The sequence below is a fragment of the Hyla sarda genome, chromosome 6, assembly GCF_029499605.1.
Source record: "Hyla sarda isolate aHylSar1 chromosome 6, aHylSar1.hap1, whole genome shotgun sequence".
Taxonomy (NCBI): domain Eukaryota; kingdom Metazoa; phylum Chordata; class Amphibia; order Anura; family Hylidae; genus Hyla; species Hyla sarda.
Genome location: NC_079194.1, coordinates 20,928,849 through 20,946,395, shown reverse-complemented (window position 1 = coordinate 20,946,395; position 17,547 = coordinate 20,928,849). Strand labels below are relative to the sequence as shown.

The window sequence follows — 17,547 nt, the reverse complement described above, 5'->3', positions numbered from 1 at the left end:
ATGAAGATCACACCCACTCCCATAAACTTCCATGGAGGGGAATGGGGTGTGACATCACGAGGGGGATGGGTGATCCCCGAAGCAAGCACCCAGCATTTGAACCTAATATTTTAATCCTGCACTCCTTCCCACAAAAAGAAAAATAATATATATATCCCTTAAAATGTATGAATAAATAAATAATATTTCAAAATGACTTATATAAATAGTTCTGGCCCTAGAGTGTTACATATATTAGCATCTGTAGCATGTATCAGGAACATGTTATCATAGTTGTGTTTTTTTACAGGTGACTGATGCCAAGTGAGAAGGTATACCTGACACGTACCCCCATCAGCTGCAATAAAGGAACCACGAGACAGGTAATTAATATTTATATTAATTACTGATAACAATCAGGCTAGATGTAAAATCTAGACCTGCAGAGATGTCACAGTTTCTACCTTATACATGAAGATATATGTGTTTTTTTTATAAGTATATTGTCTATGGATAGCTTTTTATATAACACAATCATATCTCAGGTACAGAGATTAGGAACATTTATCATCCCTTATATCTGTTTTTTAAACTGCAGGAATCCCTTTTTCAATATGTAAAAGAATAGACTAGAATGACCGCAGAGTTTACAAGTTTACTTTAGTCCGTGGGCTGACTGACGGCAGATTTAAGACTGAAAGTCGTACTCCACTCCCCAGAGTCCGGGAAATTTAGTTCCAAACGCTTGGTGCGGGCTTCGGGGGTCGCCCCCCCCCCCCTTGTTATGTCACTCCATGCCCCCTTAATGCAAGTCAACAGGTGGAGGTGTGATGAAGATCACACCCACTCCCATAAACTTCCATGGAGGGGGATGATCCTCGAAGCCGGCACCCAACGTTTGAACCTAATATTTTAATCCTGCCCTCCTTCCCACAAAAATAAAAATAAGATATATATCCCTTAAAATGTATGAATAAATAAATAATATTTCAAAATGACTGAGATAAATAGTTCTGGCCCTAGAGTGTTATATATATTAGCATCTGTATAATGTATCAGGAACATGTTATCATAGTTGTGTCTTTTTTACAGGTGACTGATGCCGAGTGAGAAGGTATACCTGACACGTACCCCCGTCAGCTGCAATAAAGGAACCACGAGACAGGTAATTAATATTTATATTAATTACTGATAACAATCAGGCTAGATGTAAAATCTAGACCTGCAGAGATGTCACAGTCTCTACCTTTTACATGAAGATATATGTGTTGTTTATAAGTATATCGTCTATGGGTAGCTTTTTATATAACACAATCATATCTCAGATACAGAGATTAGGAACATATATGATCCCTAATATCTGTTTTTTAACTGCAGGAATCCCTTTTTCAATATGTAAAATAATAGACTAGAATGACCGCAGAGTTTACAAGTTTACTTTAGTCCGTGGGCTGACTGACAGCAGATTTAAGACTGAAAGGGGTACTCCACTCCCCAGAGTTCGGGAAATTTTGTTCCAAACGCTTGGTGCGGGCTTCGGGGGTCGCCCCCCCCCCCCCCTCGTTACATCACTCCATGCCCCCTTAATGCAAGTCAATGGGCGGAGGTGTGATGAAGATCACACCCACTCCCATAAACTTCCATGGAGGGAGATGGGGTGTGACGTCACAAAGGGGCTGGGTGATCCCCGAAGCAAGCACCCAGCATTTGAACCTAATATTTTAATCCTGCCCTCCTTCCCACAAAAATAAGATATATATCCCTTAAAATGTATGAATAAATTAGTAATATTTCAAAATGACTGAGACAAATAGTTCTGGCCCTAGAGTGTTACATATATTAGCGTCTGTAGCATGTATCAGGAACATGTTATCATAGTTGTATCTCTTTTACAGGTGACTGATGCCGAGTGAGAAGGTATACCTGACACATACCCCCGTCAGCTGCTATAAAGGAACCACGAGACAGGTAATTAATATTTATATTAATTACTGATAACAATCAGGCTAGATGTAAAATCTAGACCTGCAGAGATGTCACAATCTCTACCTTTTACATGAAGATATATGTGTTGTTTATAAGTATATCGTCTATGGATAGCTTTTTATATTACACAATCATATCTCAGATACAGAGATTAGGAACATATATGATCCCTAATATCTGTTTTTTATCAGCAGGAATCCCCAGCGTTCGGGAAATTTAGTTCCAAACGCTTGGTGTGGGCTTCCGGGGTCGCTCCTCCCCCTCATTATGTCACTCTATGCCTCCTTAATGCAAGTCAATGGGCGGAGGTGTGATGAAGATCACACCCACTCCCATAAACTTTCATGGAGGGGGATGGGGTGTGACGTCACGAGGGGGCTGGGTGATCCCCGAAGCAAGCACCCAGCATTTGAACCTAATATTTTAATCCTGCACTCCTTCCCACAAAAATAAAAATAAGATATATATCCCTTAAAATGTATGAATAAATAAATAATATTTCAAAATGACTTATATAAATAGTTCTGGCCCTAGAGTGTTACATATATTAGCATCTGTAGCATGTATCAGGAACATGTTATTATAGTTGTGTCTTTTTTACAGGTGACTGATGCCAAGTGAGAAGGTATACCTGACACGTACCCCCATCAGCTGCAATAAAGGAACCACGAGACAGGTAATTAATATTTATATTAATTACTGATAACAATCAGGCTAGATGTAAAATCTAGACCTGCAGAGATGTCACAGTCTCTACCTTTTACATGAAGATATATGTGTTGTTTATAAGTATATCGTCTATGGGTAGCTTTTTATATAACACAATCATATCTCAGATACAGAGATTAGGAACATATATGATCCCTAATATCTGTTTTTTAACTGCAGGAATCCCTTTTTCAATATGTGAAATAATAGACTAGAATGACCGCAGAGTTTACAAGTTTACTTTAGTCCGTGGGCTGACTGACAGCAGATTTAAGACTGAAAGGGGTACTCCACTCCCCAGAGTTCGGGAAATTTTGTTCCAAACGCTTGGTGCGGGCTTCGGGGGTCGCCCCCCCCCCCCCCCTCGTTACATCACTCCATGCCCCCTTAATGCAAGTCAATGGGCGGAGGTGTGATGAAGATCACACCCACTCCCATAAACTTCCATGGAGGGAGATGGGGTGTGACGTCACAAAGGGGCTGGGTGATCCCCGAAGCAAGCACCCAGCATTTGAACCTAATATTTTAATCCTGCCCTCCTTCCCACAAAAATAAGATATATATCCCTTAAAATGTATGAATAAATTAGTAATATTTCAAAATGACTGAGACAAATAGTTCTGGCCCTAGAGTGTTACATATATTAGCGTCTGTAGCATGTATCAGGAACATGTTATCATAGTTGTATCTCTTTTACAGGTGACTGATGCCGAGTGAGAAGGTATACCTGACACATACCCCCGTCAGCTGCTATAAAGGAACCACGAGACAGGTAATTAATATTTATATTAATTACTGATAACAATCAGGCTAGATGTAAAATCTAGACCTGCAGAGATGTCACAATCTCTACCTTTTACATGAAGATATATGTGTTGTTTATAAGTATATCGTCTATGGATAGCTTTTTATATTACACAATCATATCTCAGATACAGAGATTAGGAACATATATGATCCCTAATATCTGTTTTTTATCAGCAGGAATCCCCAGCGTTCGGGAAATTTAGTTCCAAACGCTTGGTGTGGGCTTCCGGGGTCGCTCCTCCCCCTCATTATGTCACTCTATGCCTCCTTAATGCAAGTCAATGGGCGGAGGTGTGATGAAGATCACACCCACTCCCATAAACTTTCATGGAGGGGGATGGGGTGTGACGTCACGAGGGGGCTGGGTGATCCCCGAAGCAAGCACCCAGCATTTGAACCTAATATTTTAATCCTGCACTCCTTCCCACAAAAATAAAAATAAGATATATATCCCTTAAAATGTATGAATAAATAAATAATATTTCAAAATGACTTATATAAATAGTTCTGGCCCTAGAGTGTTACATATATTAGCATCTGTAGCATGTATCAGGAACATGTTATTATAGTTGTGTCTTTTTTACAGGTGACTGATGCCAAGTGAGAAGGTATACCTGACACGTACCCCCATCAGCTGCAATAAAGGAACCACGAGACAGGTAATTAATATTTATATTAATTACTGATAACAATCAGGCTAGATGTAAAATCTAGACCTGCAGAGATGTCACAGTTTCTACCTTATACATGAAGATATATGTGTTTTTTTTATAAGTATATTGTCTATGGATAGCTTTTTATATAACACAATCATATCTCAGGTACAGAGATTAGGAACATTTATCATCCCTTATATCTGTTTTTTAAACTGCAGGAATCCCTTTTTCAATATGTAAAAGAATAGACTAGAATGACCGCAGAGTTTACAAGTTTACTTTAGTCCGTGGGCTGACTGACGTCAGATTTAAGACTGAAAGTGGTACTCCACTCCCCAGAGTCCGGGAAATTTAGTTCCAAACGCTTGGTGCGGGCTTCGGGGGTCGCCCCCCCCCCCTTGTTATGTCACTCCATGCCCCCTTAATGCAAGTCAACAGGTGGAGGTGTGATGAAGATCACACCCACTCCCATAAACTTCCATGGAGGGGGATGATCCTCGTAGCCGGCACCCAACGTTTGAACCTAATATTTTAATCCTGCACTCCTTCCCACAAAAATAAAAATAAGATATATATCCCTTAAAATGTATGAATAAATAAATAATATTTCAAAATGACTGAGATAAATAGTTCTGGCCCTAGAGTGTTATATATATTAGCATCTGTATAATGTATCAGGAACATGTTATCATAGTTGTGTCTTTTTTACAGGTGACTGATGCCGAGTGAGAAGGTATACCTGACACGTACCCCCGTCAGCTGCAATAAAGGAACCACGAGACAGGTAATTAATATTTATATTAATTACTGACAACAATCAGGCTAGATGTAAAATCTAGACCTGCAGAGATGTCACAGTCTCTACCTTTTAAATGAAGATATATGTGTTGTTTATAAGTATATCGTCTATGGGTAGCTTTTTATATAACACAATCATATCTCAGATACAGAGATTAGGAACATATATGATCCCTAATATCTGTTTTTTAACTGCAGGAATCCCTTTTTCAATATGTAAAATAATAGACTAGAATGACCGCAGAGTTTACAAGTTTACTTTAGTCCGTGGGCTGACTGACGGCAGATTTAAGACTGAAAGGGGTACTCCACTCCCCAGAGTTCGGGAAATTTAGTTCCAAACGCTTGGTGCGGGCTTCGGGGGTCGCCCCCCCCCCCCTCGTTACATCACTCCATGCCCCCTTAATGCAAGTCAATGGGCGGAGGTGTGATGAAGATCACACCCACTCCCATAAACTTCCATGGAGGTGGATGGGGTGTGACGTCACGAGGGGGCTGGGTGATCCCCGAAGCCGGCACCCAACGTTTGAACCTAATATTTTAATCCTGCCCTCCTTCCCACAAAAATAAAAATAAGATATATATCCCTTAAAATGTATGAATAAATTAATAATATTTCAAAATGACTGAGATAAATAGTTCTGGCCCTAGGGTGTTACATATATATTAGCGTCTGTAGCATGTATCAGGAACATGTTATCATAGTTGTGTCTTTTTTTACAGGTGACTGATGCCGAGTGAGAAGGTATACCTGACACATACCCCCATCAGCTGCAATAAAGGAACCACGAGACAGGTAATTAATATTTATATTAATTACTGATAACAATCAGGCTAGATGTTAAATCTAGACCTGCAGAGATGTCACAGTCTCTACCTTTTACATGAAGATATATGTGTTATTTATAAGTATATCGTCTATGGGTAGCTTTTTATATAACACAATCATATCTCAGATGCAGAGATTAGGAACATATATAATCCCTAATATCTGTTTTTTATCTGCAGGAATCCCCAGCGTTCGGGAAATTTAGTTCCAAACGCTTGGTGCGGGCTTCGGGGGTCGCCCCACCCCCCTCGTTATGTCACTCCATGCCCCCTTAATGCAAGTCAATGGGCGGAGGTGTGATGAAGATTACACCCACTCCCATAAACTTCCATGGAGGGCGATGGGGTGTGATGTCACGAGGGGGCTGGGTGATCCCCGAAGCAAGCACCCAGCGTTTGAACCTAATATTTTAATCCTGCCCTCTTTCCCACAAAATTAAGATATATATCCCTTAAAATGTATGAAAAAATTAATAATATCTCAAAATGACTAAGACAAATTGTTCTGGCCCTAGAGTGTTACATATATTAGCGTTTGTAGCATGTATCAGGAACATGTTATCATAGTTGTATCTCTTTTACAGGTGACTGATGCCGAGTGAGAAGGTATACCTGACACATACCCCCGTCAGCTGCAATAAAGGAACCACGAGACAGGTAATTAATATTTATATTAATTACTGATAACAATCAGGCTAGATGTAAAATCTAGACCTGCAGAGATGTCACAGTCTCTACCTTTTACATGAAGATATATGTGTTGTTTATAAGTATATCGTCTATGGAGAGCTTTTTATATTACACAATCATATCTCAGATACAGAGATTAGGAACATATATGATCCCTAATATCTGTTTTTTATCTGCAGGAATCCCCAGCGTTCGGGAAATTTAGTTCCAAACGCTTGGTGCAGGCTTCGGGGTCGCCCCTCCCCCTCGTTATGTCACTCCATGCCCCCTTAATGCAAGTCAATGGGCGGAGGTGTGATGAAGATCACACCCACTCCCATAAACTTCCATGGAGGGGGATGGGGTGTGACATCACGAGGGGGATGGGTGATCCCCGAAGCCGGCACCCAGCATTCGAACCTAATATTTTAATCCTGCCCTCCTTCCCACAAAAATAAAAATAAGATATATATCCCTTAAAATGTATGAATAAATAAATAATATTTCAAAATGCCTAATAAAAATAGTTCTGGCCCTAGAGTGTTACATATATTAGCATCTGTAGCATGTATCAGGAACATGTTATCATAGTTGTGTTTTTTTACAGGTGACTGATGCCAAGTGAGAAGGTATACCTGACACGTACCCCCATCAGCTGCAATAAAGGAACCACGAGACAGGTAATTAATATTTATATTAATTACTGATAACAATCAGGCTAGATGTAAAATCTAGACCTGCAGAGATGTCACAGTTTCTACCTTATACATGAAGATATATGTGTTTTTTTTATAAGTATATTGTCTATGGATAGCTTTTTATATAACACAATCATATCTCAGGTACAGAGATTAGGAACATTTATCATCCCTTATATCTGTTTTTTAAACTGCAGGAATCCCTTTTTCAATATGTAAAAGAATAGACTAGAATGACCGCAGAGTTTACAAGTTTACTTTAGTCCGTGGGCTGACTGACGGCAGATTTAAGACTGAAAGTCGTACTCCACTCCCCAGAGTCCGGGAAATTTAGTTCCAAACGCTTGGTGCGGGCTTCGGGGGTCGCCCCCCCCCCCTTGTTATGTCACTCCATGCCCCCTTAATGCAAGTCAACAGGTGGAGGTGTGATGAAGATCACACCCACTCCCATAAACTTCCATGGAGGGGGATGATCCTCGAAGCCGGCACCCAACGTTTGAACCTAATATTTTAATCCTGCCCTCCTTCCCACAAAAATAAAAATAAGATATATATCCCTTAAAATGTATGAATAAATAAATAATATTTCAAAATGACTGAGATAAATAGTTCTGGCCCTAGAGTGTTATATATATTAGCATCTGTATAATGTATCAGGAACATGTTATCATAGTTGTGTCTTTTTTACAGGTGACTGATGCCGAGTGAGAAGGTATACCTGACACGTACCCCCGTCAGCTGCAATAAAGGAACCACGAGACAGGTAATTAATATTTATATTAATTACTGATAACAATCAGGCTAGATGTAAAATCTAGACCTGCAGAGATGTCACAGTCTCTACCTTTTACATGAAGATATATGTGTTGTTTATAAGTATATCGTCTATGGGTAGCTTTTTATATAACACAATCATATCTCAGATACAGAGATTAGGAACATATATGATCCCTAATATCTGTTTTTTAACTGCAGGAATCCCTTTTTCAATATGTAAAATAATAGACTAGAATGACCGCAGAGTTTACAAGTTTACTTTAGTCCGTGGGCTGACTGACAGCAGATTTAAGACTGAAAGGGGTACTCCACTCCCCAGAGTTCGGGAAATTTTGTTCCAAACGCTTGGTGCGGGCTTCGGGGGTCGCCCCCCCCCCCCCCTCGTTACATCACTCCATGCCCCCTTAATGCAAGTCAATGGGCGGAGGTGTGATGAAGATCACACCCACTCCCATAAACTTCCATGGAGGGAGATGGGGTGTGACGTCACAAAGGGGCTGGGTGATCCCCGAAGCAAGCACCCAGCATTTGAACCTAATATTTTAATCCTGCCCTCCTTCCCACAAAAATAAGATATATATCCCTTAAAATGTATGAATAAATTAGTAATATTTCAAAATGACTGAGACAAATAGTTCTGGCCCTAGAGTGTTACATATATTAGCGTCTGTAGCATGTATCAGGAACATGTTATCATAGTTGTATCTCTTTTACAGGTGACTGATGCCGAGTGAGAAGGTATACCTGACACATACCCCCGTCAGCTGCTATAAAGGAACCACGAGACAGGTAATTAATATTTATATTAATTACTGATAACAATCAGGCTAGATGTAAAATCTAGACCTGCAGAGATGTCACAATCTCTACCTTTTACATGAAGATATATGTGTTGTTTATAAGTATATCGTCTATGGATAGCTTTTTATATTACACAATCATATCTCAGATACAGAGATTAGGAACATATATGATCCCTAATATCTGTTTTTTATCAGCAGGAATCCCCAGCGTTCGGGAAATTTAGTTCCAAACGCTTGGTGTGGGCTTCCGGGGTCGCTCCTCCCCCTCATTATGTCACTCTATGCCTCCTTAATGCAAGTCAATGGGCGGAGGTGTGATGAAGATCACACCCACTCCCATAAACTTTCATGGAGGGGGATGGGGTGTGACGTCACGAGGGGGCTGGGTGATCCCCGAAGCAAGCACCCAGCATTTGAACCTAATATTTTAATCCTGCACTCCTTCCCACAAAAATAAAAATAAGATATATATCCCTTAAAATGTATGAATAAATAAATAATATTTCAAAATGACTTATATAAATAGTTCTGGCCCTAGAGTGTTACATATATTAGCATCTGTAGCATGTATCAGGAACATGTTATTATAGTTGTGTCTTTTTTACAGGTGACTGATGCCAAGTGAGAAGGTATACCTGACACGTACCCCCATCAGCTGCAATAAAGGAACCACGAGACAGGTAATTAATATTTATATTAATTACTGATAACAATCAGGCTAGATGTAAAATCTAGACCTGCAGAGATGTCACAGTCTCTACCTTTTACATGAAGATATATGTGTTGTTTATAAGTATATCGTCTATGGGTAGCTTTTTATATAACACAATCATATCTCAGATACAGAGATTAGGAACATATATGATCCCTAATATCTGTTTTTTAACTGCAGGAATCCCTTTTTCAATATGTAAAATAATAGACTAGAATGACCGCAGAGTTTACAAGTTTACTTTAGTCCGTGGGCTGACTGACAGCAGATTTAAGACTGAAAGGGGTACTCCACTCCCCAGAGTTCGGGAAATTTTGTTCCAAACGCTTGGTGCGGGCTTCGGGGGTCGCCCCCCCCCCCCTCGTTACATCACTCCATGCCCCCTTAATGCAAGTCAATGGGCGGAGGTGTGATGAAGATCACACCCACTCCCATAAACTTCCATGGAGGGAGATGGGGTGTGACGTCACAAAGGGGCTGGGTGATCCCCGAAGCAAGCACCCAGCATTTGAACCTAATATTTTAATCCTGCCCTCCTTCCCACAAAAATAAGATATATATCCCTTAAAATGTATGAATAAATTAGTAATATTTCAAAATGACTGAGACAAATAGTTCTGGCCCTAGAGTGTTACATATATTAGCGTCTGTAGCATGTATCAGGAACATGTTATCATAGTTGTATCTCTTTTACAGGTGACTGATGCCGAGTGAGAAGGTATACCTGACACATACCCCCGTCAGCTGCTATAAAGGAACCACGAGACAGGTAATTAATATTTATATTAATTACTGATAACAATCAGGCTAGATGTAAAATCTAGACCTGCAGAGATGTCACAATCTCTACCTTTTACATGAAGATATATGTGTTGTTTATAAGTATATCGTCTATGGATAGCTTTTTATATTACACAATCATATCTCAGATACAGAGATTAGGAACATATATGATCCCTAATATCTGTTTTTTATCAGCAGGAATCCCCAGCGTTCGGGAAATTTAGTTCCAAACGCTTGGTGTGGGCTTCCGGGGTCGCTCCTCCCCCTCATTATGTCACTCTATGCCTCCTTAATGCAAGTCAATGGGCGGAGGTGTGATGAAGATCACACCCACTCCCATAAACTTTCATGGAGGGGGATGGGGTGTGACGTCACGAGGGGGCTGGGTGATCCCCGAAGCAAGCACCCAGCATTTGAACCTAATATTTTAATCCTGCACTCCTTCCCACAAAAATAAAAATAAGATATATATCCCTTAAAATGTATGAATAAATAAATAATATTTCAAAATGACTTATATAAATAGTTCTGGCCCTAGAGTGTTACATATATTAGCATCTGTAGCATGTATCAGGAACATGTTATTATAGTTGTGTCTTTTTTACAGGTGACTGATGCCAAGTGAGAAGGTATACCTGACACGTACCCCCATCAGCTGCAATAAAGGAACCACGAGACAGGTAATTAATATTTATATTAATTACTGATAACAATCAGGCTAGATGTAAAATCTAGACCTGCAGAGATGTCACAGTTTCTACCTTATACATGAAGATATATGTGTTTTTTTTATAAGTATATTGTCTATGGATAGCTTTTTATATAACACAATCATATCTCAGGTACAGAGATTAGGAACATTTATCATCCCTTATATCTGTTTTTTAAACTGCAGGAATCCCTTTTTCAATATGTAAAAGAATAGACTAGAATGACCGCAGAGTTTACAAGTTTACTTTAGTCCGTGGGCTGACTGACGTCAGATTTAAGACTGAAAGTGGTACTCCACTCCCCAGAGTCCGGGAAATTTAGTTCCAAACGCTTGGTGCGGGCTTCGGGGGTCGCCCCCCCCCCCCTTGTTATGTCACTCCATGCCCCCTTAATGCAAGTCAACAGGTGGAGGTGTGATGAAGATCACACCCACTCCCATAAACTTCCATGGAGGGGGATGATCCTCGTAGCCGGCACCCAACGTTTGAACCTAATATTTTAATCCTGCACTCCTTCCCACAAAAATAAAAATAAGATATATATCCCTTAAAATGTATGAATAAATAAATAATATTTCAAAATGACTGAGATAAATAGTTCTGGCCCTAGAGTGTTATATATATTAGCATCTGTATAATGTATCAGGAACATGTTATCATAGTTGTGTCTTTTTTACAGGTGACTGATGCCGAGTGAGAAGGTATACCTGACACGTACCCCCGTCAGCTGCAATAAAGGAACCACGAGACAGGTAATTAATATTTATATTAATTACTGACAACAATCAGGCTAGATGTAAAATCTAGACCTGCAGAGATGTCACAGTCTCTACCTTTTAAATGAAGATATATGTGTTGTTTATAAGTATATCGTCTATGGGTAGCTTTTTATATAACACAATCATATCTCAGATACAGAGATTAGGAACATATATGATCCCTAATATCTGTTTTTTAACTGCAGGAATCCCTTTTTCAATATGTAAAATAATAGACTAGAATGACCGCAGAGTTTACAAGTTTACTTTAGTCCGTGGGCTGACTGACGGCAGATTTAAGACTGAAAGGGGTACTCCACTCCCCAGAGTTCGGGAAATTTAGTTCCAAACGCTTGGTGCGGGCTTCGGGGGTCGCCCCCCCCCCCCTCGTTACATCACTCCATGCCCCCTTAATGCAAGTCAATGGGCGGAGGTGTGATGAAGATCACACCCACTCCCATAAACTTCCATGGAGGTGGATGGGGTGTGACGTCACGAGGGGGCTGGGTGATCCCCGAAGCCGGCACCCAACGTTTGAACCTAATATTTTAATCCTGCCCTCCTTCCCACAAAAATAAAAATAAGATATATATCCCTTAAAATGTATGAATAAATTAATAATATTTCAAAATGACTGAGATAAATAGTTCTGGCCCTAGGGTGTTACATATATATTAGCGTCTGTAGCATGTATCAGGAACATGTTATCATAGTTGTGTCTTTTTTTACAGGTGACTGATGCCGAGTGAGAAGGTATACCTGACACATACCCCCATCAGCTGCAATAAAGGAACCACGAGACAGGTAATTAATATTTATATTAATTACTGATAACAATCAGGCTAGATGTTAAATCTAGACCTGCAGAGATGTCACAGTCTCTACCTTTTACATGAAGATATATGTGTTATTTATAAGTATATCGTCTATGGGTAGCTTTTTATATAACACAATCATATCTCAGATGCAGAGATTAGGAACATATATAATCCCTAATATCTGTTTTTTATCTGCAGGAATCCCCAGCGTTCGGGAAATTTAGTTCCAAACGCTTGGTGCGGGCTTCGGGGGTCGCCCCACCCCCCTCGTTATGTCACTCCATGCCCCCTTAATGCAAGTCAATGGGCGGAGGTGTGATGAAGATTACACCCACTCCCATAAACTTCCATGGAGGGCGATGGGGTGTGATGTCACGAGGGGGCTGGGTGATCCCCGAAGCAAGCACCCAGCGTTTGAACCTAATATTTTAATCCTGCCCTCTTTCCCACAAAAATAAGATATATATCCCTTAAAATGTATGAAAAAATTAATAATATCTCAAAATGACTAAGACAAATTGTTCTGGCCCTAGAGTGTTACATATATTAGCGTTTGTAGCATGTATCAGGAACATGTTATCATAGTTGTATCTCTTTTACAGGTGACTGATGCCGAGTGAGAAGGTATACCTGACACATACCCCCGTCAGCTGCAATAAAGGAACCACGAGACAGGTAATTAATATTTATATTAATTACTGATAACAATCAGGCTAGATGTAAAATCTAGACCTGCAGAGATGTCACAGTCTCTACCTTTTACATGAAGATATATGTGTTGTTTATAAGTATATCGTCTATGGAGAGCTTTTTATATTACACAATCATATCTCAGATACAGAGATTAGGAACATATATGATCCCTAATATCTGTTTTTTATCTGCAGGAATCCCCAGCGTTCGGGAAATTTAGTTCCAAACGCTTGGTGCAGGCTTCGGGGTCGCCCCTCCCCCTCGTTATGTCACTCCATGCCCCCTTAATGCAAGTCAATGGGCGGAGGTGTGATGAAGATCACACCCACTCCCATAAACTTCCATGGAGGGGGATGGGGTGTGACATCACGAGGGGGATGGGTGATCCCCGAAGCCGGCACCCAGCATTCGAACCTAATATTTTAATCCTGCCCTCCTTCCCACAAAAATAAAAATAAGATATATATCCCTTAAAATGTATGAATAAATAAATAATATTTCAAAATGACTTATAAAAATAGTTCTGGCCCTAGAGTGTTACATATATTAGCATCTGTAGCATGTATCAGGAACATGTTATCATAGTTGTGTCTTTTTACAGGTGACTGATGCCAAGTGAGAAGGTATACCTGACACGTACCACCGTCAGCTGCAATAAAGGAACCACGAGACAGGTAATTAATATTTATATTAATTACTGATAACAATCAGGGTAGATGTAAAATCTAGACCTGCAGAGATGTCACAGTCTCTACCTCATACATGAAGATATATGTGTTTTTTTTATAAGTATATTGTCTATGGATAGCTTTTTATATAACACAATCATATCTCAGGTACAGAGATTAGGAACATTTATCATCCCCAATATCTGTTTTTTAAACTGCAGGAATCCCTTTTTCAATATGTAAAAGAATAGACTAGAATGACCGCAGAGTTTACAAGTTTACTTTAGTCCGTGGGCTGACTGACGGCAGATTTAAGACTGAAAGGGGTACTCCACTCCCCAGAGTCCGGGAAATTTAGTTCCAAACGCTTGGTGCGGGCTTCGGGAGTCGCCCCCCCCCCCCCTTGTTATGTCACTCCTTGCCCCCTTAATGCAAGTCAACGGGTGGAGGTGTGATGAAGATCACACCCACTCCCATAAACTTCCATGGAGGGGGATGATCCTCGAAGCCGGCACCCAACGTTTGAACCTAATATTTTAATCCTGCCCTCCTTCCCACAAAAATAAAATTAAGATATTTATCCCTTAAAATGTATGAATAAATTAGTAATATTTCAAAATGACTGAGATAAATAGTTCTGGCCCTAGAGTGTTACATACATTAGCGTCTGTAGCATGTATCAGGAACATGTTATCATAGTTGTGTCTTTTTTACAGGTGACTGATGCCGAGTGAGAAGGTATACCTGACACATACCCCCATCAGCTGCAATAAAGGAACCACGAGACAGGTAATTAATATTTATATTAATTACTGATAACATTCAGGCTAGATGTAAAATCTAGACCTGCAGAGATGTTACAGTCTCTACCTTTTACATGAAGATATATGTGTTGTTTATAAGTGTATCGTCTATGGGTAGCTTTTTATATTACACAATTATATCTCAGATACAGAGATTAGGAACATATATGATCCCTAATATCTGTTTTTTATCTGCAGGAATCCCCAGCGTTCGGGAAATTTAGTTCCAAATGCTTGGTGCGGGATTCGGGGGTCGCCCCGCCCCCCTCGTTATGTCACTCCATGCCCCCTTAATGCAAGTCAATGGGCGGAGGTGTGATGAAGATCACACCCACTCCCATAAACTTCCATGAAGGGGGATGGGGTGTGACGTCACGAGGGGGCTGGGTGATCCCCGAAGCAAGCACCCAGCGTTTGAACCTAATATTTTAATCCTGCCCTCCTTCCCACAAAAATAAGATATATATCCCTTAAAATGTATGAATAAATTAATCATATTTCAAAATGACTGAGACAAATAGTTCTGGCCCTAGAGTGTTACATATATTAGCGTTTGTAGCATGTATTAGGAACATGTTATCATAGTTGTATCTCTTTTATAGGTGACTGATGCCGAGTGAGAAGGTATACCTGACACATACCCCCATCAGCTGCAATAAAGGAACCACGAGACAGGTAATTAATATTTATATTAATTACTGATAACAATCAGGCTAGATGTAAAATCTAGACCTGCAGAGATGTCACAGTCTCTGCCTTTTACATGAAGATATATGTGTTGTTTATAAGTATATCGTCTATGGATAGCTTTTTATATTACACAAACATATCTCAGATACAGAGATTAGGAACATATATGATCCCTAATATCTGTTTTGTTATCTGCAGGAATCCCTTGCGTTCGGGAAATTTTGTTCCAAACGCTTGGTGCGGGCTTCGGGGGTCGCCCCACCCCCTCGTTATGTCACTCCATGCCCCCTTAATGCAGGTCAATGGGCGGAGGTGTGATGAAGATCACACCCACTCCCATAAACTTCCATGGAGGGGAATGGGGTGTGACATCACGAGGGGATGGGTGATCCCCGAAGCAAGCACCCAGCATTTGAACCTAATATTTTAATCCTGCACTCCTTCCCACAAAAATAAAAATAATATATATATCCCTTAAAATGTATGAATAAATAAATAATATTTCAAAATGACTGATATAAATAGTTCTGGCCCTAGAGTGTTACATACATTAGCGTCTGTAGCATGTATCAGGAACATGTTATCATAGTTGTGTCTTTTTTACAGGTGACTGATGCCGAGTGTGAAGGTATACCTGACACATACCCCCATCAGCTGCAATAAAGGATCCACGAGACAGGTAATTAATATTTATATTAATTACTGATAACAATCAGGCTAGATGTAAAATCTAGACCTGCAGAGATGTCACAGTCTCTACCTTTTACATGAAGATATATGTGTTGTTTATAACTATATCGTCTATGGGTAGCTTTTTATATAACACAATCATATCTCAGATGCAGAGATTAGGAACATATATGATCCCTAATATCTGTTTTTTATCTGCAGGAATCCCCAGCGTTCGGGAAATTTAGTTCCAAACGCTTGGTGCGGGCTTCGGGGGTCGCCCCACCCCCCTCGTTATGTCACTCCATGCCCCCTTAATGCAAGTCAATGGGCGGAGGTGTGATGAAGATCACACCCACTCCCATAAACTTCCATGGAGGGGGATGGGGTGTGACGTCACGAGGGGGCTGGGTGATCCCCGAAGCAAGCACCCAGCGTTTGAACCTAATATTTTAATCCTGCTCTCCTTCCCACAAAAATAAGATATATATCCCTTAAAATGTATGAATAAATTAATCATATTTCAAAATGACTGAGACAAATAGTTCTGGCCCTAGAATGTTACATATATTAGCGTCTGTAGCATGTATCAGGAACATGTTATCATAGTTGTATCTCTTTTACAGGTGACTGATGCCGAGTGAGAAGGTATACCTGACACATACCCCCGTCAGCTGCTATAAAGGAACCACGAGACAGGTAATTAATATTTATATTAATTACTGATAACAATCAGGCTAGATGTAAAATCTAGACCTGCAGAGATGTCACAATCTTTACCTTTTACATGAAGATATATGTGTTGTTTATAAGTATATCGTCTATGGATAGCTTTTTATATTACACAATCATATCTCAGATACAGAGATTAGGAACATATATGATCCCTAATATCTGTTTTTTATCAGCAGGAATCCCCAGTGTTCGGGAAATTTAGTTCCAAATGCTTGGTGCGGGCTTCCGGGGTCGCCCCTCCCCCTCATTATGTCACTCTATGCCTCCTTAATGCAAGTCAATGGGCGGAGGTGTGATGAAGATCACACCCAATCCCATAAACTTTCATGGAGGGGGATGGGGTGTGACGTCACGAGGGGGCTGGGTGATCCCCGAAGCAAGCACCCAGCATTTGAACCTAATATTTTAATCCTGCACTCCTTCCCACAAAAATAAAAATAATATATATATATCCCTTAAAATGTATGAATAAATAAATAATATTTCAAAATGACTTATATAAATAGTTCTGGCCCTAGAGTGTTACATATATTAGCATCTGTAGCATGTATCAGGAACATGTTATCATAGTTGTGTCTTTTTTACAGGTGACTGATGCCAAGTGAGAAGGTATACCTGACACGTACCCCCATCAGCTGCAATAAAGGAACCACGAGACAGGTAATTAATATTTATATTAATTACTGATAACAATCAGGCTAGATGTAAAATCTAGTCCTGCAGAGATGTCACAGTTTCTACCTTATACATGAAGATATATGTGTTTTTTTTATAAGTATATTGTCTATGGATAGCTTTT

At 40.0% G+C, this 17,547-nt stretch overlaps 2 long non-coding RNA genes across 2 annotated transcripts; both read left to right on the top strand.

Moving 5' to 3' along the window:
- Nucleotides 1-3,368: 3,368 nt before the first annotated feature.
- Nucleotides 3,369-4,921, top strand: LOC130275426 (uncharacterized). The gene is made up of 3 exons (XR_008844773.1): nt 3,369-3,445; nt 4,067-4,139; nt 4,848-4,921. It is a non-coding gene; the product is annotated as an uncharacterized LOC130275426 (long non-coding RNA).
- A 5,192-nt stretch (nt 4,922-10,113) lies between these two features.
- Nucleotides 10,114-11,667, top strand: LOC130275568 (uncharacterized). The gene is made up of 3 exons (XR_008844827.1): nt 10,114-10,190; nt 10,812-10,884; nt 11,594-11,667. It is a non-coding gene; the product is annotated as an uncharacterized LOC130275568 (long non-coding RNA).
- Nucleotides 11,668-17,547: the final 5,880 nt, after the last annotated feature.